Genomic DNA, 15,660 nt, shown 5'->3' on the forward strand with positions numbered 1-15,660 from the left:
TAACATTTTGCTATATTGACTGCAGGGGTTCTTAATTTTTTAATAGAAATAAAATAAATAGAAACAAAATAGTGGAGTTAATGAATATCTTAGAGTTGATGTGTGTCCTTGTATGTATTTTCATACCTCATCTGTTTATAAACATAATCTACAAAAAGTTAACTTGCTTAGCATTAGAGTTAAACAGAGGGACGTGACACACTCTGTTGGTGGTTCAAGGTGATTTCTTGGGCAAATTATGTAGCCTCTCTGTGCCTTAGTTGCATCTTCTGTGACTGCCCCCGTGCCCCTCATCACAGCTGATTTCCTAGACTAGATGTTGGGAGGGAGGCTGCTGAAGGGAGTAAGAGGTGGCAACTGCTAGGGTCACTGAAGAGAGAGACAAAAACAGATTAAAGCCAAGAAACTGAGTGCTAATACCCTCAAAGGAGAAAGAATCCCTTAGTTTTTTGAGCCACTTAGCCTAAGAGAAAGAAAATCATGTGGATCCAAAGCTCTTGAGCATATGAGTATTGTGGGTGGGAGGGTTTCACCAGAAAAGGGTTGAGAAAAGGCCTTTTGGTTTCCCTTTACGTTTCCAGTAAGGATGAGGTGCAGAAGAAAAACCGCCCGTTTCACAGTTGAAGGTGCTGTTTTGTGCGAAACTGACCGAAGGTTGGAAACCATTCATCAGTGGTGCTGGCAAAAGAAGAGACTGCTGGATTGGGTGGGGCACTTGCTGTGACTTCCAGGTGACCTGCTGGCTGGGGGCTGTGAGGCGGGCAGTAGGTTTGCAGTGTGACCTGGGTATAATCCCTGGCAGTGAGGCTGCTGATCTGACTAGCAGAGCTGGGCAGACACCGTCCTAACGGGGCTGCTAGGGATGAGGCCTGGGATACCTGCCATGGTGAGGGCGAGAGGAGAGCTCCCCTGAGGTTGTGTCCCTGTGAAGATTAGAAACGTCCTCCTGCAGGGGAGGAAGAGCCTCTGAGCAGCGGGCCGGATGCACAGGCAAGACCAGCCTGAGCACGGAGATTTCAGGAAGCCGGAATTCATACAGGCCCGAACAGCCTTGTTCCTGAGAAACTGGAGGGAAAAGATGCTGCAAATGCAGGCTAAGTTCAGACACTATTGTGTGTCATGAGTGATAGGAAAAGACTGTTCAGGCAGCCACGAGAGAACCCTGTGGTTGTCCCAGTTGGGCGTCACACAGGAGGGAGGAGCAGAGTTATATACTTTGCCACTTATTAGCTGTGTGACTTTGAGCAATATCACCCCACTTCTCTCTATATATATCTACATCTGTAAAGAGACACAGTGACAAGCTCGTGTCATCAGAATGCTTTGTTTAGCTCTGATCCCCTTTGTCCAGTCCTGTCAGTGCTGCCCTGCAAGGTTCTGCAGCGGCTGCTCTTGCCCTGTGATGGGAGGGCATAAAAGGGCATTGTAGCACCCGAGGGCAGAAAGGGGTTGCTTTAAAAGCAGACATGTAGCCTCCTGCAGCTGCAGACCTGCAGGCAGTTTGGTTCATGGTCGTGGAGAGGACTTTGGAGGCCTTAGCGTCGTCTTAAGACTTGTTTTCCCTTGGGACCTGATTTGCCTTTGCAGATTAATGTTGAAGATTTGGGCTTCTGGCAAAGCTGTTTTCAGAGATGGGTATATACGTAAAATATCATATAAAATAAAATGATTTATTTAACGTGAGCGACTTTGCAGCTGTTGGGAAGAGCTGTGTTGGCCTGGTCTCCACGGAGGACACCAAGGGTCAGCAGAGCGTGCGGGAGGGAAGGCAGCCTGCAGTGCTTCTGCGGGGGGTTCTCCCCAGCATGGTGCTCTGCTGAGTTGACTCTTCTCTGAGTTTGGTTGCCAGAGGAGCAGACAGCAAAGTAATGAGTTCTGGTGGGATTGTATAATGACAGGAAGAAATAGGAACCTGGAGATTTTCTGGACTAAAACACGCTTTTGGTTCCTGATTCAGTGTGTTCCATTACAGAATTGATGAGTTGTGTCTATTCTGGGACTTCATTGAAATAAACGTTCAGCCTAAATGTTAAGGGATTTGGTTTATTTGGCTGGAGGACTCGAGCCGGGATGACAGCCTCTAAGATCACTCTGAGGGACTGCTCCCAAGAGGTAGGGGAGGAGCTAGGATACATAGAATCTTTACAACAAAGATCAGGTAATTGGAACAATAAAATATTGCTTGTTATCTAAAGAAAACCAGATATCTCAAGTTCAAGTATTTAGTGGTTTTCTATGTATGGTGGGAAGCAAACATTTGGGTCATTGAATTCATTCCTTTGGCAAGCCCCTGGCTATCTAGGGCCAGTATCCTGTCCTTTCTTACTCTGAGTCTGCTCAGAGGGCACCACTGTGAGTGGCTGAGAGGCCGGGCTGTAGGCATGTACTCGCTGGGGGTTGGCAGCAGCAGCTGATGACTCGGATTCAGCATTCTTTGTTTACTGTCATGGTTGCAGTATTTTCATGCACATTGTAGTATTTTCATTCACAGTGTTCCCCCTTGGTCCTAAATTCGACCAATAGTTTGAGAGACATTTCATGACCAATTTTGTCCCACGTTGCTAGGATGGCTCATTCCTAGTTCAGGTGAAGAATCTTCTGAGTTGCCATTCAAGGTGTTAGTTTTTTTTATCAGGCCCTGTTGATACTAAAAGTTCTCTGGATCACCTGTCTTACTACTCTATTATGATCCAGGAAGTGTTTAACCTTCTTTGCTCATTCCCATACCTAGAATCACACTATTATATTTATTTTATTCAGGGTTATAAATTTTATCTGTTTCTTCTAGATGTTTAGCCATCATCAATCTTGTGGGCCTAGTTACACATTGGGAAATGTAATAGACAACAATTTTATAAAATAGACAGGATATAAGTAATACAGCTAGTAACGTTAATAAAGTCACGAGTAAGAATTTAATAGTCGAGAAGTTGTATTTTTGGGTTAAAATTTTGCTTGTGTTTCTGAGTTTGATCCTATGAGAAAGTTCATATTTATGGTCAGGGTCAGAGCAGGTATTAATTGGCCAGTTGAAATCTCCCACCTTGTAAGATCAACAGTGGCCTAAACAGAACTATAATTTCTTTTTAGAATAATGTTTCTGAGGGCTACCTAGTTAGAGCCTTGTATTAGGGAAACCCACCAAGGTAACACAGAAATACTAGACATAGGTAATTTATCATAAACTTAACAATTGGAGTAGTTCATAATCAAAGGTTGGAGAAATTATCAAAGTAATTGGTATACAGTCCTGGTCCGGTGTCTTGGGTCAGCAGTCTAGCTCAGATGTTGTCTTCTTCTCATCCTGGTATGGAAGCTTTTTCTCCATTTGGGCATTGTTTTAAGGTGAGCAGCGCTCTATAGGCCAGTGCACTGCAGTGGCTGTTTCAGATAGGAAATGAATCCGAGACTCCGTTTCCTTCAGCTTTGGTGTGTATGGTCTAGTTAAGAGTATCTGAAAAAGGGTCTTTCCATTCAGGTTGGAGACAGTTCTTTAAGTCATGCCTGTTGCAGTATGCATAATCCCCTGGCTGCAGGTCATGGGGCATTGGAATTTTACCCAAGGATAGATTACTGAGCTTCAGAATCAAACCTAGAGTATTCTTTTCATAATTCAATTAAACTGTACAGCAGTGTGACATAACAGCAAGGAATGATCTGGGAAGTGTCTTAGTAAATATGGACCTCAATTAACAAAACTAGAATTTAATATCGACTAAAATATAATTTTTTTCTCTCTAAAGTTACCCTCAGTTTTCTCAAATATAGCCAAATCAAGATTAATTTCTTTACAAATTAAATCTGATTATTTGATCATATAGGCTTTTTAAATTGACTGTGTTGGAAGTTTTAATACGGAGTCTCAGGGTAGAATGTTAATAAGGTTTTCTAAGGCCAAGAAAGCCACGTCAAGGCTTTTCATGGATTTTTGCCTTACAGATTTAGGTAAATTCTTTTCTCTTTAAAATCCTTAAAATACCTTTATACTCCTATATCTCTTAGGAGATGATCTCCCTAATTTGTCTGATAGAGCCACTGGGGACCTATGTATTTTTAGTCTCTTGAGGGATCAGATAGAGAGAAAAGATAACTGTTCCAAGTCTGTATACATAGTTATAATTTATCAAATTGCTGTGAACCATAACTAGCTTAAGGAGAAGAGATTCTTTATGTCTGGGAAACAGGTTAAAAGGCAGTAGTATTTCAAATAATATCAAAAATTATAACCATATTCAGCTGGTTAATCAGTCCCATGTAACTAATTCTTTTAATGAGAGTTTTCATTAGAACTTTAAAATTTCTTACCCAGTTTAGTTCAGTGCTGTAGTTTGAAATTTATTAGAAATCAGTAAATCTCCTTGAAGAGAAAGCATTTTGCAAAACCATCAGAAGAAAACAATTAACTGTCTATAAATGACAAAAGATTTAAAAGCATGGTTAAAGACCGTTACACTATAATCAATAAAGAAACCTGTTCACTATACCCATAATTATCACTGGTAACATTTCAGATAAACCAGAATTTTAGGGAGTCCATATAATTTCTACAATACCTATATTAATAATATTTCTCATTCAATATAACCTTAGAAGTTTTATGATTCTTTTGACAATTCCATGTTATTTAAAATGCCAAATGAAACTTTATAGTTAAAAATCTCTCTTTGGGATGTTTCAGGGGCCTTCTGTAGCATCCCAAACTTAACTGGAGATTAAAAGAATTTTAATTAATTAAATTAATTTTTATTTAATTAATTAGAATTTTATATTTGGGGAGCTTTTTGAAAGATTTCAGAACACTTGATCAGATAAACATATAGATCACTGTAATGTAGTACTAATTCATTAACAAGAAAATATGTCAAATGTAAAGGCAGAACAGATCAGCTAAGTGGTATAAGAAGTTTTACAATCTGTTACTGAAGGTGGATTAATATTTTAAGAAAAATTTTTCCTCTTAACAGAGAGAAAACCAAATCTAATCTTGTTCCAGCTAACTTCTAAGATTCATTTACGTTGCCCAATTTGATTCTAAACTTAGCCAATTCTGACCACGTACAAAACTTTCCTCAGGGTTCCTTTTCCACAAGCCTTCCACAGCTTTCTATACTTATATTAGTGTGTCCTTTATTTTGTCTTCCATTCAGAGGTAACCAGCTTCAGGAGAAAGTCACTATTTTTCATTAACAAAGTATTATTCCATTCTTACATCTTCCTTTACGCATTTATATTACTTTCCTAGGATACTGAGATCATTCCCTTACTAATAGAGACTATTTCTGTGTGACACCAACCATTTATTAATATTTCTAAACACCTTTAGTTTCACTGTAAGAGGAAGTTAAATGTTAAGTAATTCATATTTCAATCATTTTATCTGAAAATGGCATAGATATTTAATAAAATCTTGTCATTTAACTTAATTTAGCACAACTCTAGAATTTAAAGATATCAAACATTTAGAGATTATTTTAAGCATACATTTTAAAAATATATTTTAAATATTTACCCAAAGCTCTCATCTCATTTGCATTTAATTTACTTAAAATTTTACCACAGCACATTACTGTTATTTTTTTTTGACAAATCTGCAACAGATATAACAGGATCTTATTTGACTTTCATTAAACCTAGGTACAGTAAAGGTATTATAGTTAAATGGATGATTTTAAAGATGTCTATATTTATTAGAACATACTTAAACTAAACTATATCAAATATTACCTTAATATTGAATATTTTCCAATTCACATGACACTGAAAGTCAATTTGTTAAGTTTTTATTTTAAAAATACTTAATTTTTAAGCTCTTATATTTTTACATCAATTAAGCAGAGCTCTTTGACTTCGAAATTTTTTTTTTTTAGCAGTAGAAATATCTCACTTCTATAATCTGTATGCAGGCTTATAAACAGACAAAAGCTAGAGATCTCATAGCTTCACTTTAAAACTTACTTATATTTATAATAATAGTTGGAGTAAGCTGAATTTGCTTGCTCAAATCACTAAGGCTTACTATTTATGAAACAGATAATTAAGATTTCCTCACAAAGTCTGAAGGACCCGTCAGAGTTCTGAGTTCTAAAATGCCAAAAATTTCATGGCCTCAAGTTTTATTTTGTTGAGCTAATTAGGCTCAGTCCTAGGTCACTGTTTGTTGTATTTACATTTCTGATCTGCAAGACAAAGACACTCTCTTCCAGGTCCCCAGATAACTGCTCTGTCACCCAGACCCAATTTTATCTCCTTAATTGGCATTTTTGTATCAGTGAGAAGAGCTGTAAACAAAGAATTCCATGTTTTAAAACTAAGGTTTTCTTTATTTTGTCTCCCAAAGCTTGCATAAGACATTTATTAAGGTCTCTTTTCCTTGAGTTATAAGTTAAACCCAGGGTAAACCTATATTTTTTTTTTAGCTACTCAAATTACTTTTTAGATTTACGTTATATTGGACGTCTCAAGTAACTATATTGGTTTCCTTTAATTTGTTCAATTAATATTTTCAGAGGGATAGACATGTGCCCAGCCTTATAATACCAAGAAGGGGAAGCGTTTTTCCACTGAAACATATCTATCCCACAACATAAGCAAAAGGTTTATATAAAGACCATCTAAATATACCAATTTCACAAACTTTTATCTCAATTTTATTAAATCTTATACCTTTAATTTTTATATCTATTAAGTTTAATCAATAATTCTTATTTCTAGAAGGAGTGACAGAAACCTTTTTTTTGTGGGTGTACATTGTATATAATTTTATAGAAGTCTCTAGGATGCCCAAGTTTCAGCCAAAGAGCTTAGGCCCTTCTCAATTTTTAATTTCATTAATTGGTCTGTTGTCCCAATCCTTGATCAAGTATTTCAGTCTACATATAAATATATTTTAAACTGTGGTAAATAAAACGGACTTGTTTGAACTTTAATGTTGGGGGGGAGTAGGTGAACTCTTTGGCCCTTTTTTTTTAACTTTACGTAGTGTAGTATCAAAACCCTGTATGTAAATCCAAAAATGTCCATTTTATTGATCTCATTCAAAATAACCATATAAAAATATTTATCCTTTTGGGATAAGCCACTTATCTGTTTTTTTGACATTTTTACAATCCTTTTTCCAGTTATTCAACCTAATTAACATTAATTATACTAAGTTTTTATTAGCATCTCTAGAAACATTTATCAGAAAGGAAAAACAAAAATGTAGCTTTTCAAACCAGTTATATTTTTATATCTGAGTTCTTAGGTTAACCATTAGATATATTTTTCTGCATTTAAACTTTATTTTAATAGGTACCAATAAAACAGCCATTTATAATGAGATCTCTTTAAACTTTCACCAATTAAAAAGTTTTTCCAAATTAAAAAATCCATCATATGGCCATCAATTTATATATATATAAATATATATATATATATATATATAGTGATTTTAAACCAATAAGATGAAGAGGCCCTTCCACATGAGAGTCGGGGTGTTGCCTAAATAAAATTCAAAGGTTTACTCTCCAAAAGCTTAAAGCCTTCGTGGTCCAGGCTGATGCAACAAAGTTTAAGATGGCAAAATATCTGAAAATTGGTACAATCAGAGAATTGCTTAGAATCCCAATTTATTTGCGTGGCCACCGTATGTACACAATACTTGAACCTTTTGTATGGCAGAGTCCAAGGTTTCCTTTAAAAACTAAACTAAACATATATATACTTACATGCACACACTTAAAACATCCAGAGAAAGATAAAACGTTTACATTTCAAGGACACAGGAAGAGAAATCCAAGTTCCCACTAAAGGGGATTTTGTTTTTATAAGTTCAGAATGCCAAAAAATGTTTTTATCAGGCCTGGTTATTTCCAGAGTGAGTTTTTTTTTTCTTATTCCCAATTAATGTTGTAAGTTTTGTATGTACATAAATCTGGCTGGGGTTTTACTTGGAGACTGGCAATCTGTCATTTCTTTTTCTTTTCTTTTCTGTTCTTTATTTTTTTTTTTTGAAAGTTCTATTCCCCATTGTAAGGTCGGGTTCTCAGAATAAATTTGCTAGTAAGATTTCCCACAGGCACAACTCTGTGGCATGAAGTCTTTGTGTCTACCACTCCTGGAAGATTCCCTGTCACCTGAGAATGCTGTTACCAGCCAGGAGGATGGTCCAAAATTTGGAGTTGAAAGTTTCCTCATAAGAGTTTTACTTTTATCCTGAAAAATTCAATGGAGGTAACCAAATTGAGGAAAACATTAGACCAGCCTCTTACCTAACCACTCAGTCCTGAACCCAGTGTCTTTCAACTTGGACCCACTCGGGATGTCTCCACTGGGTGGGTAATTCACCTCAGTTTCTTTCAACTGGAGGGCCACGTACCCGGATACACCGCCAGATAAAACTTAGGATCATCAACCAATATGTGAGATCTGAGAACCAGGAGAGACTCAGCCAAATTCATCTGGACCCCCCGAGGAGGCGGATAAGCACAAAGGGCCACTGCTGGTACCAAGGCTCCGGTTACTTGGAGAGTTCAGGTGGAGAGAAATCTGCTGTGGTGCTTCATGGTGTCCAAAACTGTTGACTGAAATAAACGTGCAGCCTAAAAGTTAAGAGTTATGTTTTATTTGGCGGGAGGACTCGAGCCAGGATGACCGTCTCTCAGAACTCTCTGAGGGACTGCTCCCAAGAGGTTGAGGAAGAGCTAGGATATATAGGAGCTTTACAACAAAGACCAGGTTGTTGGAACAATAAAAGATTACTTGTTATCTAAAGAAAGCCAGGTATCTCAAGTTCAAGAATTTAGTGATTTTGTATGAATGGGAGGAAGCAAATATTAGGACTCACTGAATTCATTTTTTAGACAAGCACCTAGCTATCTCGGGCCAGTAGCCCGTCCTTTCTTATTCTGAGTCTGCTCAGAGGGCACCATTGTGAGTTGCTGCAGTGGCTGGGCTGCAGGCCTGTCCTCGCCGGGGAGTGGCAGAAGCCTTTAATGACTTGGTATCAGTATTCTTTGTTTACTGACATGGTTGCAGTATTCTCATTCACATTGTAGTATTTTCGTTCACAGACCGAATATGGATAATCTGCAAACTTGGAAAGCAACCGAGATGGAATTACTGCAGATACCTTCTGCTTTAATAAGCCGTGTGCAAACATAAACATGGAGGAAGCATACACTTGGATTTGGAGGTGTAGGAAAGGGATCCTGCACATTTCAGGAGAACGCAATGCAGAATTCCTTAAGTCCAACTTTCTTTACTGTAGTGGTTTCTGAGAACAGTTTATGGTAATTAAACAACATTGACAAACGGTGGTACACATTGCTTTTAAGAGATGGCCGGCTGCAAACTTTTATATTGGACAGGTGGAATTCATAGGCAAGTGGTCAGGTGGATGGGAGAGAGATGGAGCCAAGGCCTGGGCCCAGATTCCGGTTTAAATTGCCATTTCTTCACCATAGGGCCTTGGAATAGAATGCATACTCTCAACCTGTTGGTGAATCTGTGAAATGGGCATGATAATATTCATTTCTTCCTGGGATTGTTGTAAGATCTAAAGAGTATTATAGCACACATGAAGCATTTAACACCCTGGCACTTAGCAGTGTTCACTGTGTGGGGCCGCCCCGCTTAGCGTGCGTCAGAGCCGTAAAGGCAGCATTTGTCTGTTGAGGATGCACTTGTAGCCCCTTGGCTAGGTTGTGAATTTGTTGATTTCCTTTAATACTTGTAACTCTGTGTGACATGGGCAGTTATTTTCATGGACAGATGAGGAATCTCAGGGTAAAGAAGACTGTGTAATTTGTCCAAAGTCAGACCATAATTTTGGGTGCAGGGGCCTCAGTTCAGCATGGGCCCCTGGGCCTTCTGCTCTCTCCGTTCAGCACCAGAGCCAGATATGGAGTTGGCTGTTTCCCTGCCCAGAATATCCGGCAGGACCCAAGACACACCTGGCCCTGTGCTGCTTAAGCAAAAACTCCGGAGGAGAGGGAGTTACAAAAGGGATAAACATAAAAACATACGACAGCAAACTGTGATCAGCTCTGAGAAGGAAAGGAACACGTCTCGCCGTGCAGAGCTGGGAGCTTTCCCGTCTGGGCTGCTCTGGGGGTGTTCATCTCAGCTAAACAAGTTCTGCTGTTGCAGCAAGGCAGGAAGGCAGGGCGCGTGTGGGCAGGTAGACAGGGCCTCATTGATCGTACTCATTCCCCATTAAGCGGCAGCTTTCACGGGCACTTACCTAGTAAACATTGGCCATAATCTTCACGCAATTTGCTTGGTAGTTTTATTGACCCCAGCTTTGAGATGAGGTCATTGAAGCTGGGGAGTTTGCTGCATGCCCGTGATTACCTTGCAAATACCCCCACTGGTCTTTCAACCTAGACTGGTGTGGCTGTCATGCCCCATCCCTGTGAATGGCATCGTGTAGCTTCTCCCAAGTGGCCCAAATGACTGACATTGATATGCTTAATTCGTAGGAAATGGTATGTGGCAATAAGAGAAAAAGGTAGTAAGAAATTGTTTGGAAAACAAGAAAAAAACCTATTCTTCCCCAGCTGGGGGAGCGTAACCTGTATCACCCTCCTTAATCAATGCCTGTCACCTCCTCCCTGAGGATTCTGTGTTCAGAAGCCACTCTGAGCCTTGGGAGAACATTTTTCCTCATGACACTTTTGACTAGGACCCGCGACATCTCTGTCCCTGGTTAACACTCTCTTCAAAGCTGTTTAAATTTTTTGCAGGTTCCTCCACTCTGATGTAAGAATAGCCTGTATAACTTCTTGATGCAGCTCCTTAATGAAGATCTTGTGATGGAAACCTAGCCAAAACTGGGATGTATGCACATAGTGACTGCAACTTCAGCACATTTTGAGTTCATAATCAGAGGGGTGGGTGACTCAGGAAAGGCTTTTTTAAGGTAACAAGGGGAAAGCGAAAGGACGCTTGCTGTGTGAGAAAGAAACATCTCGGTCACAGCCAGCAAGACACCTGTGTTCATGATGGGGTGTGGCGAGTGCAGAGTTCTCACAAAGAAAGAAGTGATGTGATGGGAGGGAGGACAGTTGGGTAATTTATTGGGGAGGAAAAAAGTGGGCTGAACATTTCCTGGTTGAACAAGAGGATTGTGATATGACGTGCTTGTATTTTGGAGAGAAGGGTTTTGTGGGGACAGGCCTAGGAGTACGCTGTATGTCTGGGGAGTCAGCACAACAGAGAAACACAGAGAACCGGGCAGACCCCAAGGCCCAAGCTGGGGGAGAGGCTGCCCGCAAATTGGAACCCTGGAAGCTGGTTCTGTCCCTTAGCTGGGGCCTCAGACCTCACTTCACAGCCCAGTCCTGTTGATACAAGAATAAAAAACGTTGTGCATGAGAAGGGCTGTGTCCCAGGCTTTCGTTGAGCCCCTGGGATGTGCCCCACCAGATTTTGTTCTTTGACTTCATGCAGTAAAGAATTCAAGAGCAAGCCAGTGTTGAGTAAAGGTATATATATTCAGACAGATACATTGAAATGCAAGAGAAACGTCACGAGGTGTGGGGGTTTCATGCACAGATTAGAAGTAGGTACACACCCCACAGACAGAAGGTCTGTCTTCTCCAAAGAGGGACAGAGAGTGGTGACCGCGAGGTGGTGCTGTGTTGCTTGTATTCTTGGGCTTGGTGGTTTCATATGCTAATAAGTAGAAGGACCAGCCTTAGGGCAAGGGGCTAGGATTCCCAGGGAGTTGGCCATTTCCCACCCTTTGACCTTTTGTGGCTATCATTGGGACTGCCATGGTGCCTGGGGCATGTTATTCACCAGGTTACTATTACAATGGATGTTTACTGAATCTCAAGATCTGCTAGAAGTTAAATCTCTTCATCCTGAGCCTCAAGGCCTATTGGGGGTTGAATCCTTCACCATTTTGATGTCAATTGCTGCGGCCTTCCTTGAATGGCTGTGCTCTTCCCCCTTCCATCCTGTATCACTGTGATGACACAAAGACAGCAAAGGCCGGGCCCTAACCGTGCTCCTGCATTTAACGGCAGGAGGTGTGGTGTGGGCTTATGATGACTCTGAGTGGTGAGAAGGATGTTTCAGATTTTCCCACGTGAGACATGGGGATTTACCAGCAGCCTCCCCAGATTTATCTCACGGGCATTATCGCTTGTGTTGTTATGGAAACAAAAGGCCAGCCAAGAAATAAGAATCACACAGAGGGTTGGAGTACTGAGATTTATTACGCTGGCGGGCTCAGAGGGGTTTCTTTTCCAAAGCTCTGAGCACCTCCAAGACGTGCACATGAGGTTTTATAGGGTTAATTACAAGTATGGGGCTATTAGCCAATAAGGCTCAAACAACAAAAAGCAAGGAATCAGTACACTGAAGCTTATCAATTTGGAACAGATCACGTTACTGACAACTGTTGACCTTGGATTTTCGGGTTAGCTTATTAGCCCAGTAAACTGACACTAAACTTCAGATTTACCAGGTAGCCCAGCAAAACTTAGATCAGGAAACCGACACTTATCACACTTTGATTTGTGACTTAGCTTGTTAGCCCAGCTGTGGTTTTCCTTCAGTGTCACTTATCTTTTGAATTTTTCTTTTTTTCTTTTTTTTAATATTTAATCCAAATTTAATATCAGGGTTCTTTGGGAAATAAATTTCTCTTTTTCTTTTCTTTGGTGATCTTTTAGGGGGGCAGTTAATTAGATGTATGAACCTGTTAGTGGAAGCCCTGGGACTTCAACCCAGGAACCCGTGCACGCTAAGCACACGCTCTACCACCCGCCCCATCATCTTTTCTTTTTGGTTTCGCTGCCAAGAATCCTACAGCTGAATTTCTAGTCAGCCTTAACACTTGCCCTGACTTCATGGAATCCATTTTTATGAGTTTACTTCCCCCTGGTTTCATTTAAGTATTGAATCTTCATTTTCTCTTCACTCTCAGTTTTGCCTTTTTGTTGTTATGGTTGTTAAGCTGTGTTTAACAGAATTGTTTAAATTCTCTTTTAGCAAGAGGCTGAATGTAAATAAATATGTAAGCAAACAGCACAATTAAATGCTTTTATACATTCTGAGCTGTTTAGTAGTAACTTAAAAACCGAATTGAATATTAAAGTGATAGCATTTTAAAAATATTTTTTAATTTTTCATAAAAATATAGCTGATTTAAAATATGATATTAGTTTCAGGTGTACAATAGATGCTCCATTTATAGTTACTGTAAAACATTGTCTGTATTCCCTGTGTTGTAAGATACATCCCTCTAGCGTGTTTACATTACATGTTGCAGTTTGTATAAGAAAGTTGGGTAACGCAGAGTCTGGAACGTGGCTGTGTCTGACACAGGTTCACGCTCACCCTGCCTGTCAGAGCTCAGGCCTTCACTCCTTTCTGCAGGGGAGCGAGTGGAGGCAGCTCTCATCAGCGCTGTCACCACCCTCTGAGTGGCAGTGACAGCAGTGACTGTGTGTGGACGTGCAAATTGTTTTTCCAAGAGCTTTATATGCGTTTCTGCATTTAATAATTAAAGCCCTCCTGTGAGGAAGCGTTTTAAGTTTTTAATGCATAATACATTTTATTTTGATATTGATAGATTTCAAACCTCTGGAAAATTTACAGGAGTAGTACAATAAACGCTTAGATACAGTTCACTTTTAAGGGCACTATTTGGCTTTTTGTGTCTGGCTTATTTTAGCATAAAATTTCAAGGATCATCCATAATTGTAGCCTGAATCAGTACTTTATTCTTTTTCCTTGATAATATCCTTTTCCTTTTTTTTTTCGTTTTTGGTCTATTTAAAAATATTTTCATTGAAGTCTTGTTAGTTTATAATTTTGTGTTAGTTTCTTGTGTACAGCACAACACTTCAGCTAAATAGGAACCTACCTGTATTCATTTTCATCCTCTTTTTAAACATAAGTTACTATAAGATATTAAATATATTCTCCTGTGCTATACAGTATAAACTTGCTGTTTATTCTTTACATACTCAGTATCTGCAAATCTTGAACTCCCAGTTTATTCCTTCCCACACCCTCTCCCCACTGGTAACCATAGTTTGGTTTCTATGTCTCTGTGTCTGTTTCTGTTCTGTAGATAAGTTTATTTTTTTGTTTCTTTCTATATTTTTTTAGAGTCCACATGTGAGCAATCTCATATGGTAGTTTCCTTTCTCTTTCTGGCTTACTTCACTTAGAATGACATTCTCCAGGTCCATTGATGTTGCTGCCAATGTCATTATTTTATTATTATTTTATGGCTGAATAGTAGTCTATTGGACAAATATGCTACAACCTCTTTATCCAGTCATCTCTCAGTGGACATTTCGGTTGCTTCCATGTCTTGATATTGTAAATAGTGCTGCTGTGTACATTGGGATGTAGGTGTCTTTTTCAATTAGGGTTCCTTCTGGATATATGCCCAGGAGTGGGATTGCTGGGTCATCTGGGAGGTCAATTGTATGTCTTTAGAGGAACATCTATACACTTTTCCACAATGGCTCCACCAAACTGTATCCCCACCACAGTGTAGGTGTGTTCCCAATTCTCCGCAGACTTTCCAGTATTTATTGTCAGTGAACTTCTGAATGATGGCTATTCTGACTGGTGAGAGGTGATACTTGATTGCAGTTTTGATTTGCATTTCTCTGATAATGATATTGAATATTTTTTCATGTGGCTACTGGCCATTTGTACGTCTTCATTGGAGAAATGTTTCTTTAGGACTTCTGCCATTTTTTGAATTGAATTGTTTGTTTTTCTTTCTTATTAAGTGTAAAAGCTGTTTACATATTCTGGGAATTAAGCCCCTAGCAGTTTCATTTATTGTAAATATTTTCTCCCATTCCATAGGTTGGTTGTCTTTTTGTTTTGCTTACTGTTTCCATAGCTGTGCAAAAGCTTGTAAGTTTAATTAGATCCCTCTTGTATATTTTTGGTTGTTTTTCTATTGCTTGAGTAGACTGCTCTAGGAAAACATTGCTGAGATGTATGTCAGATGTTTTGCCTATGGTTGCTTCTAAGAGGTTTATAGTTTCTTGTCTACATGTTTAAGTCTTTAACACATTTTGTATTCATTTTTGTATATTCTGTGAGGGAGTAGTCTAACTTCAATGATTTACATTCAGCTGTTAAGTTTTCCCTACACCATTTGCTGAAGAGGCTGTCTTTACTCCATTGTATTTTCTCACCTCCTTTGTCAAAGTTTCAATGACCAAAAGTTTGTGGGCCTATTCTTTGTAATTTTGTTTATCCGTTCATTGATGGATGGATATTGTTAGTAACTTTTGGCTACTCTGAATGATACTGCTATGAATATTGATGTGAAATTTTTTATGAGAATATGTTTTCATTCTGTTGGCTGTACATTTGCCCCGCCATATCTGTAGTTTCCACTACATGAATCCAGATGGTTGATTGTAAAGGGACTCGAACATCCTTGGATTATGGTATCCAGGTTGTGGGGTTCCTGAAACCAACCCCCCAAGGATATTGAGAGATGACACTATATGTAGGAGTGGAATTGCTGAGACATATAACTCTAAGCTTTTGAGGAAATACCAGACTTCTCCAAAGAAGCTGCAACATTGTTCCTTTCCCCTGGCCACATATGAGGTTTCTCTGCCTCCTGAACGACATTTGTTATTGTCCATGTTTTGGTTATAACCATCCTAGTGGGTGTAAAATGAG

The sequence above is a fragment of the Vicugna pacos genome, unplaced genomic scaffold, assembly GCF_048564905.1.
Source record: "Vicugna pacos unplaced genomic scaffold, VicPac4 scaffold_105, whole genome shotgun sequence".
Lineage (NCBI taxonomy): Eukaryota > Metazoa > Chordata > Mammalia > Artiodactyla > Camelidae > Vicugna > Vicugna pacos.